This window comes from Pongo abelii, chromosome 3 (assembly GCF_028885655.2).
Source record: "Pongo abelii isolate AG06213 chromosome 3, NHGRI_mPonAbe1-v2.0_pri, whole genome shotgun sequence".
Lineage (NCBI taxonomy): Eukaryota > Metazoa > Chordata > Mammalia > Primates > Hominidae > Pongo > Pongo abelii.
Window position 1 is genome coordinate 54,796,576 of NC_071988.2, and position 20,263 is coordinate 54,816,838.

Consider the following 20,263-nt stretch of genomic DNA (forward strand, 5'->3'; position numbering starts at 1 on the left):
GCTATTTTTGCAAATCATGGATAAGAATTTTTGGCAGTTTTAAAATCACATCACATAGGCATCTCTCTTTTCCATCTATATTAAAATTGGCATTAAACTAAAACGACAGTGATATCAAAGATTATGATTTACTCTCAAATAACTCTTAATATGTTTGTTCCTTAATCTCAAATTCGGAAAGAATAGCATCCTTTGATCACTATATAAACTTTTTTTCAGTTAATCCTTATAATAACTAATGCTGGAAGGCAATAATCATCATCATTCGTACTTTACATAATGAAGCAATTGTGAAACTTGCACAAGGTCAAATGCACTATCCCTGGCTTCATAATCTTTGGGCATTTTAGCATATAGTGCCTCCTCTCTCCCCTATGTTGCTTAGGTAATGAATCTGAGACAAAGTTATTGAAAAGACGTACTTGTCATTATAATATAATCAAAATAAATATATAATAACTACTCTCTTTATTCTGTACCAAAATAGAAAAAAAAATATTTGTTCTATGAGCAAGGTGGATAATTTTTTTTTCTTGAAGCAGAGTCTTCCTCTTGTTGCCCAGGCTGGAGTGCAATGGCAGGATCTCGTCTCACTGCAACCTCTGCCTCCCAGGTTAAAGCAGTTCTCCTGCCTCAGCCTCCCAAGTAGCTGGGATTACACACATATGCCACCATGCCCGGCTAATTTTGTATTTTTCGTAGAGGCAGGGTTTCACCATGTTGGTCAGGCTGATCTCGAACTCCTGACCTCAAGTAGGTCCACCCATCTTGGGCTCCCAAAGTGCTGGGGTTACAGGCATGAGCCACCGTGCCCCGTGTGAGGTGGATAATTGTTATGTGGATTATGCTTAATTTGTTAGTCTCATACTACTAATTTACATGTTTATTATTTTATGTGCATATATGTCATGTATTGCACTTATATGTATGTACAGTTACATGTGTATACACAACTTATATGTATGTGCATAAATGTGTGTGTGTCTGTGTATTATACATATAATATATCCATATGAGCACATGTATATGTACTTACACTTACTTAACCTCCATCTCCTTCCTTCACTCTACATATGAAAAGTTCTGTTTTTTTTCTCATTTTAAAATAAAATGACAAGTCATTTTATTACTTATATTAAGTTTACTTCTTCCTGATCTTATGTATGTTATTAAATGAAAAATGGCCTTTTAAATCAGATACACAGCAAATTAGATGTAATAAACATATTAACAATAATTAACGTAATTTTTGTGGACACATCCTTCTGAAGAGAACAGCTGTAGTGGTCTGGCACAATGAGTAAGGCAGGACATTATGAAAAGGGTGCTTGAGATCTACACATAATCTGAGGTTTGTGATACTATCAGAAAGGAAGTCTAGTAGCTAAGTTACCATGGCTTCCTACAGAAATGAAGTCACAAACTCTCAAAATCATCATGTTGAGTGATTAACATATATGAGATTTCATGAATTTTCCTGTGTGTTTTAAGACAAATGCTATTATACTATATATACTATGTATTGTTTACTATTTGTAGATGTAATAACACCCAGTTAAAATGATTGCTTGTATTATTTTAAATTACATTTAATAATGACCTTATTTATTTCCTTTTCTTTAGAGATGATCAGTGTGCTTTTTTCCTATTTTTAAAGACAACAAAGTGGAAAACTGGTAGATATTATAAGGACACCCTAAAAAGTACATTGTTACTATGACAATAAAAAGGAGAGCAAATGTCCAGACTCTTCTTGGTAAAATTCCATTTTCCTGTTTGAAATATTTTAGTTCCCTGCATTACGTGTAAGCAAATATTCTTCATGTAACATTTTCAACTGAATTAAATATTTCCATTCAATTTACATGCATTAAACAAATACCTACTGTGTTCTTGGTAATTCAGGATAAAAAGATGGCTAAAATATCTCATCTAGTCTCCACCACATTGTAGCCTATGGAAAAATTTAGGAACTGATAAACAGCACAAAGTACAAAGTACCATGATAGAAACTGGCACAGGACACAAAACACCTAATGCTCCTGTTCCTCCTCCCTCATGTCCTCTTCCTCCAACTTATTTTATTTTTTAGGTATAGTGATACAGATACATTAGAGAAAGGGCCTTAGAGGAAATCCAGGACTTAAGGATCCTCCAGGAATATAAGTTAAAGCCATTGAGAAATATAGATGACTTGAATTATGTAAAATGAAGTAAATATGCCATGATTCCAAAGTTATGTAGTCTTTCTTATAGAAGTTATATAATAATAAAGATGTTATTTGATTATTTATTGCTATACAATAATATTATCACAAATTTAGCAGCTTAAAACAGCACACATTAATTATCTCTCAGTTTCTGTGGATCTGGAGTCCAGGCATGCTTTATTTATCTGGGCCCTCTGCCATGCTGCAAATTGTCAGCCAGGACTGGATTCTCATCTGGAGGTTCAACTGGGTAAAAATCTGCTTCCTCTCTTATGTGGTTGTTAGCACATTTAGTTCCATGTAGTTATAAGACTGAGAGGTTCAGTGTTTTGCTGGCTGTTGGCTGGGGCAGACTTTACCTCCTAGAGGATACCAGTAGTTCTTTACCATGTGAGATTCCCCTGTATAGCCATTTGCATTCTCACAGACAGCAAGGGAGAGAGAGAGGCCAACAGACAGGCACTTTGGGCTTATGTAAAATAATCACATGCACATAATCACACACATCCTACCACCTTTTGCGTATCTAGTTGGTTAGGAGCAAGTCATGGTTCCCATCCACGTTCCAGAGGAAGGGTGCCTATATAACATATAACACTGTATGTTAGGCATCATAATACCACCTTCATAGTTGCTCTGCTACATTATTATCAATAGAAAAGATGTAAGCTCCACCACAACAGCTTGGAGCCATGGTCTAAACTAATAAAAAATTAAGACGTTGTATTGGATTTAATAGTGCTAAACCTCCTGTCATCAGGTACATCATCTTTATTAGAAAAATAGTGAAAATAAATGTGGAAGTAATCATTAGAGCTCTCCAGAGACAGAAGACTAATAGAAAATGTGCATGCACACACACACATATATATGAGAGAGAGTTTTATTTTAAGAAATTTAAAAAATTGGCTCACATTGATTGTGAAGTCTGGCAAGTCTAAAATCTGCAGGCTGGGCCAGCAGCCTGCAGACCCAAGAAAGAACTGATGTTCCAGTTAAAGTCCAAAAGCAGTTTGCTGGCAGAATTCCCTCTTGCTCTTGCTCAGTGGAGGTCAATCGTTTGTTCTATTCAAGCCTTCAACTGATTGAATTAGGTCTGTTTACATTATGGAAGGCAATCTGCTTTATGCAAAGTCCACTGACTAAAATGGAAATCTTACATTTAACATGAGTAACATCCAGAATAACATTTTAGCAAATATCTGAGCAGTATGGCTCAGCCAGATTGATGCATAAAGTTATCTATCACAATGTTTTTAAGATTTTTAATAAACATTACCTGTAACATATTTGTACTTCAATGTGTTAGGCACTAATTTCTTTATAAATATCAATTCATAACACCTTCTGAAGTAAATATATTTATTACAAATTCTATTTCCTAGATAAGGACATTAAAGGACCCAGAATTTAAGTAATTTGCCTTTCATTCCACCTGTGAATGGTGAAGACAGGCTATTTGGTTCCAGAATCTTGCCCTTAACTAGTAATCTGTGCTACCTATTGTCATGTATGGTGTTTGCAAAAATACATACAATGAACTACAGTTTATTTTTGGCAAAGGAAGCCTTTAGATCTTTAAAAGTACTAGCAGAATGATCATATATAATCACATGAAATCCTAGTACAATTTTGGAAACTCTTGTTTGATAAGTTTCTTTTTCCTTTAGAAGAACGTAAGCTTTAGTATAATAAATAAAAATAGTAAGCCATGTAATTAAATCACTAATTCCTCAATGACTATATCTCCTATACTGTAAAGTAATTACCAGACTCATTAGCACACAGTTGATGATCAGGAAATACTTGTTGTTTGAGAACCACTCAGATGTATACAAACACACACACATACATATATACTACATATCTCTTAAGTCACTTCACAAAGCTTTGGAGATTGCTAATCGAAATATATGTATAAAGAAGGAAAACTCAATTTGAATAATGGCAGATTAGGTAATTTAGATCAATGTTCCCACTGAAGCCAACCTTCAAAAGTGGAAAATAAAGAAATGTATCTCTCTAAGATTTCAAAGAACTAACAAGAATGATAAATAATAACAAAAGCTAAAATCCAAAAGAAGTTGAAAACTAGAAAAGGTGAGTCTGTCAGATGAGATCACTTCTATCCAAGGGCCATTTAAAGATCCAAAAGAGATGACTAGAAGACAGAAGAAAATTTTTGACATGTAAATCCAAAAGACGCAATTTAATACTAACCAATGGTAATAACATAGTTATGTCTATAATAGTTAATATGCAACCCTCTACTTAGGAGTGTGTCGCCAAAGTTTGGAACACTGAGAGTAAAAGTAAGCTGGAAGTAAATTAACTCTTCCCTAAATTCATCCTGGGTGATTTGATTCATTAACAAACCTCAAGCCCTAAATTTAGGCAATCCTTTATGTCTTATTTTTTAAAAATATTCAATAGACAAAGATTGTGTATATTCAGGTATATAATGTGAAGATTTGAAATACTTATACATCGTGTAATGATTACCACCACTGAATTAACTAACACATCCATCACAACCCATGCTATATATTACATCCACTGAACTCATTGATCTTATAATTTGAAGTTTGTACCCTTTGACCAACATCACTCCATTCCTCCCAACCCCTAGTCCCTGCCCTTGGTAACTGTTCTATTTTATGCTTCTGAGAGTTTGACTTTTTTAGATTCCACATGTAAGTGAGATCATATGGTATTTATCTTTCTGCCTCTGGCTTATTTTACTTGCATAATGCCCTCCAGGTCTGTGTATCTTGTCACAAATGATAGGATTTCCTTCTTTTTTATGGTTAAGTAATATTCCACTGGATAAGTTTTATATATATATAATCTTTATGAAATATATATAATATATATGAGATATATATAATCTTTATGAAATATATATTATATATGAGATATATATAATATTTATGAAATATATATTATATATGAGATATATATAATATTTATGAAATATATATAATATATATGATATATATATATTTATGAAATATATATTATATATATGAGATATATATATCACATTTTTCTTTTTTTTTAATTATACTTTAAGTTTTAGGGTACATGTGCACAACGTGCAGGTTAGTTACATATGTATACATGTGCCATGTTGGTGTGCTGTACCAATTAACTCATCATTTAACATTAGGTATATCTCCTAATGCTATCCCTCTCCCCTCCCCCCACCCCACAACAGGCCCCAGTGTGTGATGTTCCTCTTCCTATGTCCATGTGTTCTCATTGTTCAATTCCCACCTATGAATGAGAACCTGCGGTGTTTGGTTTTTTTGTCCTTGCGATAGTTTGCTGAGAATGATGGTTTCCAGCTTCATCCATGTCCCTACAAAGGACATGAACTCATCATTTTTTATGGCTGCATAGTATTCCATGGTGTATATGTGCCACATTTTCTTAATCCAGTCTATCATTGTTGGACATTTGGCTTGGTTCCAAGACTTTGCTATTGTATATATCACATTTTTCTTATCCATTCATTCATATGGACACTTAGATTGTTTCCATATCTTGGCTATTATGAATAACACTGCAATGAACATGGGCATGCAGGTATCTCTTTGAGATACTGGTTTTATTTCCTTTAGATATATACCAGGAAGTGGGACTGCTGTATCCTATAGAATTTCTATTTTTAATTTTTTGAGGAACCTTGATACTGTGTTTTGTAATGGCTATACTTATTTACATTTCCACCAACAGGGCAGAAGGGTTCCCTTTTCTCTGCACTGTCACCAACACTTATCACCTCTTGTCTTTTTCATAATAACGATCCTAGATGATGGAAGATGTATCACTTTGGTTTTTATTTGCATTTCTCTGATGATTATTTAAGTACATTTCTACTAACATTCTGATCATGATCACATAAGTGATCTCCAAGGGGTTCCAGACTTTCCCTACAGCTCTTTCCTTCTGAGCTCTTACCAGAATGACTCTCAACAAACAAGGCTTTTCCTAGCCTGCTCTCCCAAATTACTTCAGCCTCTATTTATTACCCAGTTTCAAAGCCACTACCATTTTCTTTGGTTATTTGTTACAGTAACAGCACCACTTCTCGGCACCAATTTTCAGTCTTAGTCTGTTTTGTGCCGCTATAACATAATACCAGAGACTGGGTTATTTGTGAAGAAAATAAATGTATTTCTCACAATTCTAGAGGCTGAAAAGTCCAATATAAATATGCTGGCATCTGGCAAGGGTCTTCTTATTGCACCATTCCATAGTGGAAGGCAGAAAGGTGAGAGAGGCAAGAGTAGGGGAGGGAAATCAGGAAAAAAACTCACTTTTATAGTCAATCTACTCCTCTGATAACATTAATCTATTCATGAGGGCAAATCCCTCATGATCTATACACTTTCTATTAGTCCCCACCTCTCAATATTTTTAAGAGGTGCACTGGGGATTACGTTTCCAACATACAAACTTTAGGAGACACACTGATACTGCAGCTCATGGTTTACAAATATTTTCCTCATTCCATAAGTTGCTTTTTCATTTTGTTGACTGTTTCTTTTGATGTGTAGAAGCTTTTTAGTTTGATGTAGTCCTACCTGTGTTTGTTTGCCTGTGCTTTTGGTGTCGTATCCCAAAAATTATTGCCAAAACCAATATCAGGGAACTTTTCCCTATGTTTCTTCTCAAAATTTTATGGTTTCAGATCTTACATTTAATTCCTTAATCCATTTTGTGTTAATTTTTATATATGATATAAGACAAGGGTCCAATTTCATTCTTTTGTATGTGGATATCCAATTTTTATAATACCATTTATGAAAGAGCATTTCCTCTCCCCATTGTGTATTCTTGGTGTCCTTGTCAAAGATGAGTTAATTGATCATATATGTGTGGTTTATATTTGAACTCTCTATTCCATGGGCCTATATGCCTGTCTTTCTCTCAGTATTATATTATTTTGATTACCATAGCTTTGCAATGTAGTTTGAAATCAGGTAGCGCAATACCTCCACCTTTGTTCATTCTCAAGATTGCTCTTATTATTTGGTGTATTTTGTGATTCCATATAAATTTTAGAATTTTTTTTCCGTGAAAAATGCCACTGGTATTTGGATTGGGATTGCAATTAATCTGTAGGCTGTTTTGGATAGTATGGATGTTTTAAGACTATTAATATTTCCAGTCCACTCACACAGAATATCTTTTCATTTAGTTGTGTCTTTCCCCAATTTTCTTATAATTTCCAAAAGCAGAGTTCTTTGCTTTTCTTGTTTAAATTATTCCTAAATATTTTATTCTTTTTCATGCTACTATAAATGAGATTATTTTCTCAACTTCTCTTTGATATAGCTAGTTGTTAGTGTCTAAAAATGCAACTGATTTTTGTGTGTTGATTTTGTATCCTGCAGCTTTACTGAATTCATTTATTAGTTCTAACAATTTTTGTCAAAGTCTTTAGGATTTTCTTTGTATAAGATCATTTCATTTGCAAACAGACAGTGATAACTTCTTCCTTTCTGATTTTGGTGCCTTTATTTCTTTTTCTTGCCTAATTTCTCTGGTTAGAACTATGTTGAATAGAAGTGTTAAGAGTGGGTACCCTTGCCTTTTTCCTGATCTAAGAAAAAAATGTTTCAAATTTTCACCATTGAGTATGATGTTAGGTGTAGCCTTGTCACATGTGGCCTTTATTTTGTTGAAGTACATTGCTTCTATATTTCATTTGTTAAAAATTTTCAGCAGGAAAATATGTTGAGTTTTGCCAAAAGTTTTCTGCATCTATTAAGATGATCACAGCCAGGACGAAGGTCAGTAGGCCTATCACCCAAAGCACAAGTGAATGTAACTGATGTCTTGGTAGATGGTTCTGTTAGCAGAATCAAGGACAAATGAGTCTTCAGGGGGACAAGGATATTTTCTGGGTCTACAGCCAGGACGGTGCTCAGCAAGTCTACCACCTAGGCATGAGTCTGCCCCCTCAAAATGGCTTTCCTAGGTCTGAGGATCCACCAAGGTTTCACAACCTCCTTCCTGAATCCCAAAACTCCCACAGAGGAACTTTTGTCTATGGATGATTGTGAAATAATTGTTACTCTGGGAAGAATCAACCAGGAGACTTTCTATTCTGCCATCTTGCTGATGTCACCTTCTAGATGATCCCATATTTCTAGTGGTTCAGTCTATGGAAACATAAAATTTTCTCTAGAGGAAGAAAGTGTCATCCAATACCTGGAATTATTTCTACAATCTTCAAACTCCCTCATTAGCATGTAATACAGGTAACCAGAAACATTAAAACATGACAGGATCAATGAGAAACAGTAGAAACAAGAAATAACTGAAGCAGATATACTAGTATTCCAGAGATTAGAACTACCAGACATAGAAAATTTAAAAACAACTATGCATTTCCTTTATGGAAAAAAGCTAAATGTAAAACTTTTAGCAAGAAACTAAAACTATTAAAAATTGCAGTGTATATTTAAAAAAAATCAATAAAACATTAGAGCAGCTAAAAAATAATCTGATTAAAGAAATTTATGGTCAGGTTCAACCAAGGCTAGAATAAAGAAAAATATTTGAGAATAGTTGAAGGATAAAAAAAGTCGAAGAGAATTTGAGAACAGAAATATAGATTAAAAATGTATGTAAAAAGAAGCATAAATATATACAGATGCACACAAATAATTACAAGTAAAACTGGGGAAATCTGAATAATGTCAGTTGATTTTATTAATGCCAATACTTTGTGATAATGTACGATAGTCCTGTAAAGTGTTACCATTGGAAAAACCAAGCAAAGTGTACCAAAAAAAATTTGTTGCATTATTTTGTACAACAGCTTTTGAAATTACATCTTAATTTTGAAAATGTAAATTAAAATTGAAATTAAAATTTTTAATTTTAAGTTAAAAATTTTAAATGATAAATAAAATGAAAGAAATTAATTGTAAATAATGTAAATAGGAAGAAAAAAGACAAGGTACAAGACATAGAAGATACAGACAAAATATAAGACATATGTTTAAGAATCCAGAAAGAGAAGAGAGAGAAAGAATGGAAAAGAAGCAACATTTGAATCTATAAATGTTGAGAATTTTCAAAAGGCATTGAAATCCACAGACTAATATTTTCCCAAAAACTTCAAACTCAATAAATTGCAACAATCACAAGTTTATTCCAAGATGTATCAAAGTAGAACTGCAGAAATATATATACAAAGAGAAAAATCTTAAAACATGGTTGCCTGGGATAGTGGGATAGAAATAGATTACATTCAAAAGAACACCAGTGAGACTGATAGCTAATATATTAATAAAAACATAGAAGCCAGAAGGTAGTCTAATGAGTACTCCAAGGTAGAAAAATAACTTGGAACTAAAATTTTATGTTCAGTGTGTTTTTCTTCAAGGAAAGTTTGAAAATATGTTTTTATAAAATAAAAGCAGACTTCCAGCAGTAGTCTTACACAAAAGAAAGTACAAGAGGAAACTTTTAAGGACAGAAGAAAAATAATCTGATAAGACATACAAGAATACATACTTAAAGACTCTACTTATATAAGTAAAAATGTAATTAAAAGCAATTAACAAATTACCATACAAATCATAATATTCATTAAATATCAGGATATTGGGTATATCCTGGAATGGAAGGGAGCGACTATCAATAAGACTGGTTATGCAGGGGGTTGTTAGTGGACTTACAATGTTGCCATTTTTGTCTTCATAGGTGGTTATAAGTGTTTAATACTAATTGATTATTCAGACAGCTGTTTTGTATAATTTTTCTTATGCATGTTATACTTCACAATAAAAAAACTAAAACACATGAAGTATAAGATGGTTAAAATAGTAGGTCACATATACTTAGAAAAGTAAAAAAAAAGTAAGAAAATAATAATTCTTTCGGTTAAGAGTTACACACACAATAATGTTGTCTAGTCAATCAATACAGTTGCTAGAATGGGCTTTCAAATACAACTTTAAGCTTCCTAAGGACAAAGTTAAAAAGAGAAATACAATATTTAACACTATATATAATATCTGTGTGATAAATACTAACTTAATTTGGTAGAAGTAGTAAGGCTGTAAAAGAAATATTTCTTATATATTCTCAATGTATAGACGATGTACAGGATGAAGTATTTACACAACAGTTAATTAAATATAATGATTTCACCTTAATGTAGGCACATAGCATAATGCAGTTGAAATCTCATAAACACTTACACTGAGGTTTATGACATATTAGAAAAAAATGTGTCAAATAGTACAATGAGATTGAGTACTAATAGAGAAACCCACAGTGAAGTATGAGACTATAAAAGCAAATGAATACTAAATAGGAGAGTATGAAATGAGATCCTCATGAGTTTAGACTTTAGAGCGTAATAAGGTGATTCTCAATGTGTGTGTGTGTGTGTGTGAGACAGAGAGAGAGAGAGGAGTGAGAGACAGATATTGTGTACATGTGTGGAGGGTAGTGAGTGGGGAGAAACATGAAGGAGAAATAACAGGCATATTCCCAATTTAGGAACTTTCCAAAGCATAAAGGTATGCTTAATAAAGAAGTACTATTTTTCCAAAAATAAACACTGTAGGAAGTAACAAAATATTCTTTTTTTTTTTTTTTTTTTTTTTTTTGAGATGGAGTCTTGCTCTGTCACCCAGGCTGGAATGCAATGGCACCATCTCTCCTCACTGCAACCTCCACCTCCCGGTTCAAACGATTCTCCTGCCTCAGCCTCCCAAGTAGCTGGGGCTACAGGCACACGCTACCACACCCAGCTAATTTTTTTATTTTAAGTAAAGATGGGGTTTCCCCATGTTGGCCAGGATGGTCTCCATCTCTTGACCTCATAATCCACCCACCTCAGCCTCCCAAAGTGTAGAGATTACAAGTGTGAGCCACTGAGCCCGGCCGTGAAAAATATTCTTAATTAGTAAGGCTATATACAATGTAGTGTGAAAAATTATTGTGGGATATAATCAAGCTGTAAGTAAATATCAAATATGTTTAAAAATGAATGTAATTATCATAGTGATCTTTTTAAAACCTGCATGAAACCATAGTAGTTCACTGCTTAAAACCCACAGTTACCAGTAAGAACTTGTAACACGGCTCAAAATCCCTTAAGATCTAGCCCTTGCCTACCTCTAAAGCCCCACCCTGTGCCGTTCTTTCCCTTTCTCCATATGCAATTCTTCTGACCTAATATGACCTCTTTGAATATTTGTTCTTGCTGTAAAACCCCTTGTATATGCTTTTTTTCTCAGCTGGAAACATCTTCCAAGCTTCAGGTCTCATTTTAAAATCGTTGTGAATCTCCAACCTCTTCTTAACCTCTACCACCACCACAGCCACCACCACTCCCCCACCAGACCAGCTCAGGTACACTATGCAATTTCACTTAATCTCATCTTCAATAAATTTATGTCATATTATAATTAAACATTTTTGTGATTTGTAAGCTCTGTTAAGAAAAAAAAATTCTCCTTTGCTTATCCTTAAAATCTCAGTTCCTATCACAGGACTTGACATATAACAGGAGCAAAACAAATATTTGTTGTAGGAATAAGTATTTTTGTTTTTAGACAGGGTCTCACTCTGTTGCCCAGGCTGGAGTACAGTGGTGTGATCTCAGCTCACTGCAACCTTTGCCTCCTGGGTTCAAGCGATTCTCATGCCTCTGTCTCCCAAGTAGCTGGGATGAGAGGTGCACGCCACCATGCCTGGCTCAATTTTTTGTATTTTTAGTAGAGACAGGGTTTCACCATGTTGACCAGGCTGGTCTTGAACTCCTGAACTCAAATGATCCGCCCACCTTGGCCTCCCAAAGTGCTGGGATTACAGGCATAAGCCACTGCACTCAGTTTAGGAATAAGTATTCTTAAGCTGTTATTGTAATGATGAAATGGAAAGATAATTGAAAAAAAAAAGTCTGGAGACAACAAGAAGAGGTAAAGAGACTTTTAGTGAATACAAATGAATATAAATAATAAAGCCAGAAGAATGATGCAAAGAAAGCATAAAGGAAAAGGAAAATAAATCTCACTAAATTGTTCAGGAAAAATGTCACTGTGTAAGTGGTATGTTAAGTAAATCTAAAGGAATGTGAAAGGCAGGCTTAAATTGTAAAAAATAGAAGCAAGGGATGTTACTGTGGTAGACAGAATAAAGGCCCCCTCTCCAAGGTGTCTAGGTTCTAATCTCCAGAAGTTATAAATTGGTTACCTTACATGGCAAAAGGGAGTTTGCATATGTGATTGAATTAAAGGTCTGGAGATTAGGAGATTAATATGGATTATCATGGTTGAACCAGTGTAATCACAAGGGACCTTATTAAGAGGCAGGCAAGAGGATCAAAGTCAGATAAAGGAGATATAACAATGAAAGTGGAGGTTGGAGTGATGCACATGAAAGGTGGAGAAAAGGGCCACATGCCAAGAAATGCAGAAAGCCTCTAGAAGCTAAGAAAAGCAAGGAAATATATCCTTCTTCTGGAGCCTCCAGAAGGAATGGGGGGAACTTCCTCAACTTGATAAAGAGTATCTACAAAAAAAACAAAAAATCAAAACAGCCTCAACAACAACAAAAAACCCTACAACTAACATCACACTTAATTATGACAAACTAAGGAATTTTTCCCTAAGATCAGGAAAAAAAAGGCACGGATATGCTTCTCACATCTCCTATTCAACATCATAGTGGAAGTCCTAGCTAATGCAATAAGACAAGAAAAGGTAAAGACATACAGAAGGAAGGAATGAAATAAAACTGTCTTCATTCAGAGATGATATGATTGTCTATTATAGATAATACACAGAGCTTCTAAAAGATAAAATGGGAGAAAATTTAGGTAAACTTGAGTTTAGCAATGAGATTTTAGATACAACATCAAAAGCAGGATTCATGAAAGAAAAAATCAATAAGCTGGACTGTACTAAAATTTAAAACTACTCTGAGAAGAACACTGTTAAGGAAATAAAAACATGAGTTACAGACTGGGAGAAAATATTTGCAAAACATATCTGATAAAAGACTTGTACATAAAATATGCATGAACTTTTAAAACAACAATAGGAAAAGAAACAATCCAATTAAATCTAGGCAAAAGATCTGAGCAGTCACCTCAGCAGACAGTATACACAGATGGAAAATTAACATATGAAAAGATGCTCAACATCATATGTCATTAGGAAATTGTGAATTAAAACAATGTCATGCACTACATACCTATTAGGGTGACTAAAATCTAAATTCCTGAAAACAACAAATGTAGATAAATATGTGGACAAGCAGGAACTCCCAGTCATTGCTGGTGGGAATGCAAATGGTACAACTGCTTTTGAAGAGTTTGGCAGTTTTTTCAAAGCTAAATATGGTTTTAGCATATAATCAGCAATCATACTCTTATGTATTTGCCAAGTGAGTTGAACTCTTGCAACCGTACAAAACCCGCACACAATTTTTAATGTGAGTTTTATTCACAATTGCCAAAATTTGCATGCAACCAGGATGTCCTTCAGTAGGTAAGTGAATAAATTACAGTAAATAGAATCTTATTTTGTAATAAATGTAAATGAGCTATCAAGCCATGAAAATACATGGATGAACCTTAAATACATATTTCTCAGTAAGAGAAATCAGTATGAAAAGACTACATACAATACAATTCTAGCTATATGACATATCGCAAAAGACAAAACTACACAGACAGTAAAAACATGAGTAGTTGCCAGGGGTTAGGAAAGGAAGAAAGGAAGGGATGAATATGCAGAGCACAGGACACTTTTTATAGCAGTGGAACCATTCTCTGCTATGCTTTAATAATGGATGCATGACATTAAGCATTTGTCAAAAGCTATTGAACTGTAAAACACAAAAGTGAGTCCTAATATAAACTACTGACTTTAGTTAATTATAATATGTCAATATTAGTTCATCAATTGTAACAAATGTTTCACATCAATGCAAGATATTAATAATAAAAACTGTTTAGGACAGAGGGAATGGGGTCTGGGGCAGAGTAAATGTGACCTTTCTGGACTTGCTTTAACTTATCTGTAACCCCAAAAAAGCTCTGAGAAAGAAACTTTATAAATTTTGAAAAAAAGCATTTGACTAAAGATTGCTTAAAAGAAACAAATTTGCTGCCTAATGTATTGTTGTCCCTAGGCAAAAAATAGACTTTAAAAAAATGACTCATTTTCTACTTTTTATTTTATTTATGTTTCTATTCTAGTCTATTTCTCCAACTCAAAAATGTTCTCCAAAAGTATTTTGGAACAGTTGTCAACTTATTAATAGAGGTAGCATTTCTGACATCAAGTGAGAATCAGTTATATATTTCAAAGTAGAGCACAAAAAGGCTTGAATTTCTTAAGGATTCCACAAATGGCTTTGATATGGTTTGGCTGTGTCCACACCCAAATCTCAACTTCAGCTGTATCTCCCAGAATTCCCACATGTTGTGGGAGGGAATCAGGGGGAGGTAATTGAATCATGGGGGCTGCTCTTTTCTGTGCTATTCTCATGATAGTGAATAAGTCTCACAAGATCTGATGGGTTTATCAGGCGTTTCTGCTTTTGCTTCTTCCTCATTTTTCTCATGCCACCACCATGTAAGAAGTGCCTTTCACCTACCGCCATGATTCTGAGGTCTCTCCAGCCATGTGGAACTATAAGTCCAATTAAACCTTTTTTTGTTCCCAGTTTCGAGTATGTCTTTATCAAAAGCATGAAAAAGAACCAATACAGTAAATTGATACCAGTAGAGTGGGGCATTGCTGAAAAGATACCTGAAAATGTGGAAGCAACTTTGGAACTGGGTAACAGGCAGAGGTTGGAACAGTTTGGAGGGCTCAGAAGAAGACAGGAAAATGTGGGAAAGTTTGGAACCTCCTAGAGACTTGTCGAATGGCTTTGACAAAAATGCTGATAGTGATATGAACAATAAGGCACAGGCTGAGGTAGTCTCAGATGGAGATGAGGAACTTGTTGGGAACTAGAACAAAGGTGACTCTTGTTATGTTTTAGCAAAGAAACTAGAAATATTTTGCCCCTGCCCTAGAGATTTGTAGAACTTTGAACTTGAGAGAGATGATTTAGAGTATCTGGCAGAGGAAATTTCTAAGCAGCAAAGCATTCAAAAGGTGACTTGGGTGCTCTTAAAAGCATTTAGTTTTAAAATGGAAACAGAGCATAAAAGTTCAGAAAGTGTGCATCCTGACAATGCAATAGAAAAGAAAAATCTATTTTTAAGGGGAAATTCAAGCTGGCTGCAAAAATTTGCATAAGTAGCAAGGAGTCTAATTTTTTTTTCCTCTTTTGGAGATGGAGTCTCACTCTGTTGCCCAGGCTAGAGCTCAGTGGCATAATCTCCACTTACCGCAGTCTCCCGGGGATTCAAGCAATTCCCCTGCCTCAGCCTCCTGAGAAGTTGCAGACACTCAATGCCAGACTGTGAAATCAGCCAGGAGGGAGACTGTCCCTGCAAAGCCCAGGGGCAGAGCTGCCCAAGACCATGGGAACCCACCATTTGCATCAGTGTTACCTGAATGTGAGACCTAGAGTCAAAGGAGATCATTTTGGAGCTTTAAAATTTGACTGCCCTGCTGGATTTTGGGCTTGCATGGACCCTATAACCCATTTGTTTTGGCCAATTTCTCCCATTTGGAATAGCTGTATTTACCCAATACCTGTACACCCATTGCATCTAGGAAGTAACTAGCTTGCTTTTGATTTTACAGGCTTGTATGTGGAAGAGACTTGCCTTTTCTCAGATGAGACTTTGGACTGTAGATGTTTGGGTTAATGCTGAAATGAGTTAAGACTTTGTGGGACTGTTGGAAAGGCATGATTGGTTTTGAAATGTGAGGACATGAGATTTGGGGGGGTGGGCAGGGGCAGAATGATATGGTTTGGCTGTGTCACCACCCAAATGTCATCTTGAATTGTATCTCCCAGAATTTGCACATGTCGTGAGAAGGTCTCTGAGGGAGGTTGTTGAATCATGAGGGCCAGTCTTTCTCATGCTATACTCATGTTAGTGAATAAGTCTCACAAGATCTGATGGATTTATTAGGAGTTTCCACTTGTGCTTCTTCATTCCTTCTTGCTATGTGGCAAGAAATGCAGTTTTCACATCCTAATGATTTCATCTCCTTTGTCCCAACCAATCAATGACCCCAATTTTCCAGACCCTCACCCTCCATAATCCCCTTAAAAACCCTAGGGCTTGAGGATTCTGTTCACTCAGTTGTCTGGCTATTATTAAACTCTTTCTATTCTGAAAACTCTGTTTTCTCAGTGTATTGGTCTATTGTTGTGCAGCAGGTGCAGGAACCTGGCAATTGTATTGCAACATTATGAGAAAGATGTCTGTAGGATAGGAATCCACTAAAGATCTATCCCGTGAGTTTCTGGATCCTTATGCCTTATCTTAATTTCCTAAACTATAGTTTATAATGCAATAGTATATCATGAAATTATTTTAGTGAGCCTAGTTTTATGTTACCTTTGCTGGAAAAAGAATATAATGCAATGGCATGAAATGAAATAGAATAGATCAGAATTTGACACACATGCATGCGCATATATCTGCGTGTATGTAAGTTAAATACTAGGTCATGCTGCAAAAGGCATTACTATTTTGGGTCTAACAAAACATTTTGAAAGCCAGCTAACATACATATTACATATTTTTAAGTTTTTGCAGCTTATTTCTTTCTTTATTCAGAATCCAGAAATAAGATTGAGAAAAAGAGGTAGGCAGAGACACCAATGCATGTGACAGTGCCAATAAAATAAGCAATTTTCTTAAAACAAATACATTAGTTAATATGTGTTGCATTTCTAGATATTTAGTTGTTCATAGATATAAAGTGATTCTACTGATATGTTGAATAACAGCAGATAATCAATGACCACTTATCAATAATTTATTCAGGAATGAAGCAGCTGTGACTCACAGGCCAAATTCACTTACAATCTGTTTTTGAAAATAAAGTAGAATGCCCTTTCTCACCACTTCTATTCAACGTAGTATTGGAAGTCCTAGACACAGCAATCAGGCAAGAGAAAAAAAGAAAGTGCATCCAAATAGGAAGAGAGAAAGTCAAACTATCTATCTTTGTTGCAAATGACATAATTTTATATCTAGAACACCCCATAGTCTCAGCCCAAAAGCTCCTCCAGCTGATAAACAACTTCAGCAAAGTGGCAGGATACAAAATCAATGCACAAAAATCACTGCCATTCTTATACACCAACAACAGCCAAACTGAGAGCCCAATCAGAAAGGCAATCTCATCACAATTTCCCAAAAAGAATAAAATTTTGAGGAATACAGCTAGCCAGGGAGGTAAAAGATCTCTACAAAAGATCTCTACAAAGATAATTACAAAACACTGCTCCAATCAGAGAAGACACAAACAAATGGGAAATACATCCCCTGCTCATAAATAGGAAGGATCAATATCATTAAAATGGCTACACTGCCCAAAGAAATTTACAGACTTAATGCTATTCCTATGAAACTACTAATTACATTCTTCACTGAACTAGAAAAAACTATCTAAAATTTGTATAGAACCAAAAAGATACAGAATGGCCACGGCAATCATAAACAAACAGAACAAAGCTGGAGGCATCACATTACCTGATTTCAAACTATGCTACAAGGCTACAGAAACCAAAACAGCATGGTACTGGTACAAAAATAGGTGCGTAGACAAATGGAACAGAACACAGAACCCAGAAATAAGGCCAAACATCTATGACCATCTGATCTTGAACAATGCTGACAAAAACAAACAGCAGGGAAAAGACTCCCTGTTCGATAAATGGTGCTGGGATAACTCACTAGCCATATACAGAAGATTGAAGTTAGACCCCTTCCTTACAATATACACAAAAATCAACTGAAGATGGATTAAAGACTTAAATGCAAAACCCAAAACTATAAAATCCCTGGAAGATAACCTAGGAAATACCATCCTGGACATAAGACTGGGCAAAGATTTCATGACAAAAACTTGAAAAACAATTGCAACAAAAGCAAAAATTGACAAATGGGATATAATTAAACTTAAGAGCTTCTGTGCTGCAAAAGAAAGTATCAACAGAGTAAACAGGCATCCTCTAGAATGAGAGAAAATATTTGCAAACTATGCGTTCAACAAAGATCTAATATCCAGCATCTATAAGGAACTTAATTTTACAAGAGAAAAATAACTACATTAAAAAGTGGGCAAATGACATGAACAGACACTTCTCATAAAAAGAGATACTTTCAGCCAACAAGCATATAAAAAAACTCAATATCAGTGATCTTTAGAGAATTGTAAATCAAAACCATTATGAGGTACAATCTCACATCAGCCACAATGGCTATTACTAAAAAGTCAAAAAATAAGAGATGCTGGTGAGGTTGTGGAGAAAAAGAAACACTTATATACTGTTGGTGGGAGTGTAAATTAGTTCAACTATTGTGGAAAGCAGTATGGCAATTCCTCAAAGAGCTAAAAGCAGAACTACCAATCAACTCAACCATCCCATTACTGGGTATATATCCAGAAGAAGATGAATCATTCTGCCAAAAGACACATGCATACAAATGTTCATTGCAGCACTATTCACAATAGCCAAGCTATGGAATCAACATAAATGCCCATCTATGACACATTGGATAAATAAAACATGGTACATATATACCATAGAATACTATGCAGCCATGAAAAATAATGAGATCATGTCTTTAGTGGGGGAACATAAGTGGAGCTGGAGGCTATTATCCTTAGCAAACTAATGCAAGAACAGAAAATCAAATACAGCATGTTCTCACTTATAAGTGGGAACTAAATCATAAGAATTTATGAACACAAAGAAGGAAACAGACACTAGGATCTACTTGAAGGGGGAGTGCAGGAGAAGGGAGAAGAGCAGAGAAGATAAATATTGGATACTGGACTTAATACTTGGGTGATGAAATATCATGTACCATGAACCCCCACGGCACGTGTTTACCTATGTAACAAACCTGCACATGAACCTCCAAACCTAAAATGTTAAAAAAAAAGAAAGAAAATAAAGTTTTCTTCTAAAACAGCAACACCTTTTATTTACATATTATCTTTGGCTACTTATAGGCCATAAAGGCAGTGATAAGTAGTTGCATATGACTGCTTGGCCAACCAAACCTAAAATATTTCCTTACATGAACCTTACAGAAAAAAAATGGTCAATGCCTGGTTAAAACAAATACTATAATTCACTGGCTATTAGATTGCGGCACTTGGACAAGTTTGGAAAAATGGAACATATTTTATTTTAAGAAAATGGGATATATTAATATAAGAGAAAAAACAGATATAACTTGGCCTTTAAGCAAATTGACAACACTTTCAAACAATTTGTTAAAAATAAAAGGTATGGTATCATTTGTTAAATGCTTACCTTTTGCTTCACTAACGTTTCCTCTAGCAAAACTTTTTTTTTCCTTCTTTTTTTTTTTTTTGAGACGGAGTTTCACTCTTGTTGCTCAGGCTGGAGTGCAATGGTGCAATCTCCGCTCACTGCAACCTCAGCCTGCCGGGTTCAAATGATTCTTCCGCCTCAGCCTCCTGAGTAGCTGGATTACATGTGCTTGCCACCACGCCTGGCTAATTTTTTGTATTTTTGGTAGAGACGGGGTTTCACCATGTTGGCCAGGCTGATCTTGAACTCCTGATCTCTGGTGATCTACCCCCTGGGTCTCCCAAAGTGCTGGGATTACAAGTGTATTATATTTCTCCTTTTGCGTGTGAGAAAAGTATGGTTTAGAGAGATTCAGAACTTAGCAAAATTTACTTAGTATATAATTTACCTAGAAAGCAATGCAGGTGATACAAGATTTCAAGCCTGCTGAATTCCAAAGCTATATTCTTAACAACTATAATGAGTTGTTACACTTTTGGTCCTGAACTATGAAGTGTCTCAATACACATAATCCCAAGTAAAAAAATAAAATTCAAATTAAATGCCCCACTGAGAATGAGTCCATTGTAACTTCCTTA

At 35.0% G+C, this 20,263-nt stretch overlaps 1 long non-coding RNA gene across 2 annotated transcripts in view; it reads left to right on the forward strand.

Annotated features, from left to right (window-relative positions):
* The window catches only part of LOC129058976 (uncharacterized), a 120,052-nt gene that overhangs the window by 7,071 nt on the left and 92,718 nt on the right, over positions 1-20,263 (forward strand). For both annotated transcript variants that reach the window (XR_010139684.1, XR_010139683.1), the window contains exon 3: positions 11,483-11,597. This is a non-coding gene — a long non-coding RNA (uncharacterized LOC129058976). The remainder of the gene's footprint in view (positions 1-11,482; positions 11,598-20,263) is intronic.